At 35.2% G+C, this 4328-nt stretch overlaps 1 pseudogene; it reads right to left on the bottom strand.

Annotated features, from left to right (window-relative positions):
* Positions 1 to 4328, bottom strand: part of LOC107733959 (synaptic vesicle glycoprotein 2B-like) — a 14487-nt pseudogene that overhangs the window by 4467 nt on the left and 5692 nt on the right.

The raw sequence follows: 4328 nt of genomic DNA, 5'->3' as shown, positions 1-4328 counted from the left end.
TTTTAATTAATCAAATAAAATCAGCCTTGGTGAGCATAAAAAACTTTCAAGAACATAAATAAATCTTACTGACCCCAAAAGTTTGAACGTTAGAATAAATATATGTATTAATATATGTTTTTAAATATTGTTTGAATTAAAACTTATTTACTATATTTTTAATCAAATAAAATCAGCCTTGGTGAGCATAAAAAACTTTCAAGAACATAAATAAATCTTACTGACCCCAAAAGTTTGAACGTTAGAATAAATATATGTATTAATATATGTTTTTAAATATTGTTTGAAATAATTAAAACTTATTTTATTACATTGCATTTGTGTATTTAATTATTTAATATTTACATTTGTTTGTATATTTATGTTTTTTTATTTTAACTATTATTTTAAACATTATTTTGCATTATTACTCTTATGTCACCTTATTGATTCTGAATTGAGTCTTTTATGCATATCACACTTATACTGCCTATGTAGAACATTTAAAAAATCATTTATGAGGTTCTCTGACTGTTAGGATAGGCTAAGTAGAAAGTCGGCAGAGAGAAGCTCACTATATCAGCTATGAAGCTGCTCTATCAAGAGCTGCTCACCTGAAGGCCATCGTAAACCACACAATGGCAACGAACAAACCATGGAGTCTGAGATCAGGTGCGGCCAGTGACATCATGTTCTTCATGACCTTTTTTGGAGAAAGATGGAAACAATCACTGCATTTGCTTTGATTTGCATGTTTCAATGCTTTTATCATCTGCCAGACAAGAACTGTAATTCTGAACTCAAAGAAAGGTAATGGTACACCTCTCCTCAACAAGCCTTACACTTTTAGCCATCATTCAGGTCTTTAGCTCAAATGGTGCATACCTGTTTAACCAGGGTCATCTGTCTGACCATGAATCTCTGGAAGGCAGTGCCAGTTTCACTCTGAATCTCTATGAACTCGTCATTTTCAAAAAAATTCTACCAACCCCAAACTTTTGAACAATAATGTACCTGCAATCGTCCTTCATTCTATAAAACATCATGGTTGCACTTTATTTTAAAGTACGTGTACTTACAGTGTACCTACCTAAGAAAGTACTGGTAATATAAGGTAACTACACGGGGTACGGTTAGGTTTAGGGGTAGGTTCAAGGTAAGTACCTAGTTTTTACCTAGTTATTGTAATTACTAAAATAGGAACATAGTATGTATGAGTAACAGGACTGTAAAATAAAGTGCTACCAACATCATATATATCAAGAAAGAGAGACAGTTAAGCTAAAAATCTGGCATGTGTACTACTGTAAATGAATAAATAAATGTACCTGTCATGGATATACTCCCCCTCCTTGTGGACCTGATTTTGCAGAGTGAAGTTGAAATGAAAGCGTTCCACTTTCTCACGATGAAAGATCTTGACATTGGACTCGTACTCCTCAAACTGGAGGTACTTGATCTGGTCAGGAAACCACGCTCCCAGGCCATAATAGCTGTGTGGTGGAAGATTGATTTATACTGTAGGTTGTTTACTGTTAAAGGAGTCATTTTGCTCTCTTCCAAACCTACTGAGCTGCCTACAGAGAGATCATTATTTACATGCTCCAGACATGATGGAGACTAAAGATGCCTCATTAGGCAGCCTGACATGCAACTTTTACTGAAAAGGCAATCACAGAAGTGCAGTCATAAAAATCTTCAAAGATGGCAGATGAAACAAGAGAAATGTTGATTATAAATATACTCAATTCATTCTACACAGTAAAATACCTCTAAATAATAATAATTAAAATTATATTATAAGAGTACTTTTTAATTAGTGCATGCCATATATTTAATAGGCATAGAGAACAATTTTATCATACACAACAGTTCAAAAAATTGGGGTACGTTTTTTTTTTTTTAAGAAATTGATAGGGACACATTAAATTGATAAAAAGTGACAATCGAGATGTTTATAATGTTACAAAAGATTTCTGTTTCAAATAAATGCTCTTCTTTTGATCTTCATTCATCAAAGAATCCTGAAACACTTTCAAACTTCCTTAAGCAGCACAACACTTTTCAACTAATAATTAAAAATAATAATTAATAAAAAAGAAGAAATGTTTCTTGATGTCTGAAGGATCATGTCACACTGAATGGCTGCTAAAAATTCAGCTTTGCCATTAAAGAGAAAAAATATATATACATATATATATTTATTTCATAGGTAAGAGCATGTACGCTGATAACAGGATTTATCAGGTATCGCCAATTCAGTTATTAATATCAAGCCTTTACTCAGTAAACTCATCACAGACACGGAGCTGCTTTTCTAGGGTCAGTTCTGCTGCTTTGCTGTTATTTAGTGGTCTAGTAGTTTAAAATGAACATCTTTACTTGAAACGCTCTCTCTGGCTCTCCCTTCGCCCTCCAGTTAGTGTCGTGAACCTGCTTCAGGATCATCCAGGCCTCATCGTGTCACTATCATGCACTCCATCATATTACCTCCAGGAGGAAACGGGGGCTTTCTGGCATGAACACCAGTCCAGCGAGAGCAGCCACAGAGGGAAGGAAACAAACCAGCACAAACACCCTCCAACTGTGGAACTGGAACTCTGTCCCCATACTGAAACCCCAGCCTGAGACAAAAAAACAACAACCCAAACCCTTAGAAACGTCAGGAGAAACATGACAACATGAAATCTTGACATGTGGTTTTGGTAGGTCCGACTACTTCCAGACAGCTTCTAATATTGTTATAGATCTACACACTATTGCTTTCCGCTACAAGGTCCTGCACTGGGACTTAACATTCATAAAAGGCTCATTTAAATGGAATATATCAGTTCTTTGCTCACTGCGATTCTTGTTTCAAGTGTGCTTTTACAATTGTATTAACTGCCATTATTAGAAAGGAATTATGATATATAATGAATGACCATAATGTGGGATGATTCCCCATGCGGTGAAGGAAGCATACAGTCCTCCGAGCATCCAGAACAAACACAGCCAGCTGAGATGTTCTCCTCTCTTATCCATCTGCAGGAACTCAGCGTAGTACGTGTACACAACAGGGACTGACCCGCCGATCCTGCAGGAGATCATCAGAGACTGTGTCTTAATATCATTTAATGGACCAAATTAAATTAAATTTAACCATAAAGCCAGTATAGTGAGTGATTCCATCTTAGCTGTAATCTACAACAAGTAAACGCTGGTAAATAATTTTCAATTGTGAAATATGAAATAATGCAAAAAGTTTATGTACGCTACCATACTAAAGTTTGGGGTCAATTAGGTTTAAAAAAAAAAACCTTTATTCAGCAAGGATGCATTAAATGGATCAAAAGTGACAGTAAAGACATTTATAATGTGACAAAATATTTCTGTTTTAAATAAATGCTGATTTGAAATATATATACATCAACAAATTCTAAAATGTGTTACGGTTTTCACAAAAACAACACAACTATTTTCATCACTGGTAAGAAATGTTCAGCATATTACAATGATTTCTGAAGGATCATGTGACACTGAAGACTGCAGTAATGATGCTGAAAATTCAGCTTTGCATCACAGGAATAAATTACATTTTAAAATATATTCAAATAGAAAAACGTTATATTAAATTGTATTAATATTTCAAAATATTACAGTATTTTTGATCAAATAAATGCAGCCTTGGTGAGCATCAGAGACTTCTTTCAAAAACATTAAAAAGTGTTATCGACCCCAAACTTTTGAACGGCAGTGCATATGCATAAATGAATCCCTGCTGCTTTTGGAGTCTCACCCGATTCCTGAGCAGAGTCTGAAGAAGATGAAGATCCCGTATCCCTGTGCAAAACAAGACAGGAAGGAGAAGATGGAGTTGATGGCCAGTGCGTAGAGTAAACACTGTCGTCTGCCCAGTTTATCAGCCAGACCGCCCCACAGGACAGCTCCGATCATCATCCCCACGTACACTATTAAACCTGAACACACAGAGTCAGACAGTCAGCTACCGAGGAACAATAACACAGCAAATCATAGCAAAATGAATATTCGAACTAATTTGAAAACCAAATGTTAAAAACAAAAGTTTCTAGCATTTTTTTCTTTCATTTTTGTCCGGGTTTGGAATAATATGAGGATGAATAAATGATGACAGAATTTAAATTTTGTGTAAAATATCCCTATAAGGTCTAGTATTTATTAGTATGGACAAATTTGTGATCTTTATCACAATCAATATTTAATAAAAGCATCAGAATATCACACCCTGTCTCTGTCTCTCCTAGTCTGTAGTCAGTAGTCTGCTACTCTCTCTCTCTCTCTCTCTCTCGCTCTCTCTCACACACACACACACACACACACACACACAC

The sequence above is a fragment of the Sinocyclocheilus rhinocerous genome, unplaced genomic scaffold (genome assembly GCF_001515625.1).
Source record: "Sinocyclocheilus rhinocerous isolate Xijiao unplaced genomic scaffold, SAMN03320098_v1.1 scaffold760, whole genome shotgun sequence".
In the NCBI taxonomy this organism is placed as follows: Eukaryota; Metazoa; Chordata; class Actinopteri; order Cypriniformes; family Cyprinidae; genus Sinocyclocheilus; species Sinocyclocheilus rhinocerous.
Note: the sequence above shows the minus strand (reverse complement) of the source record. Positions and strands in the feature narration are given on the sequence as shown.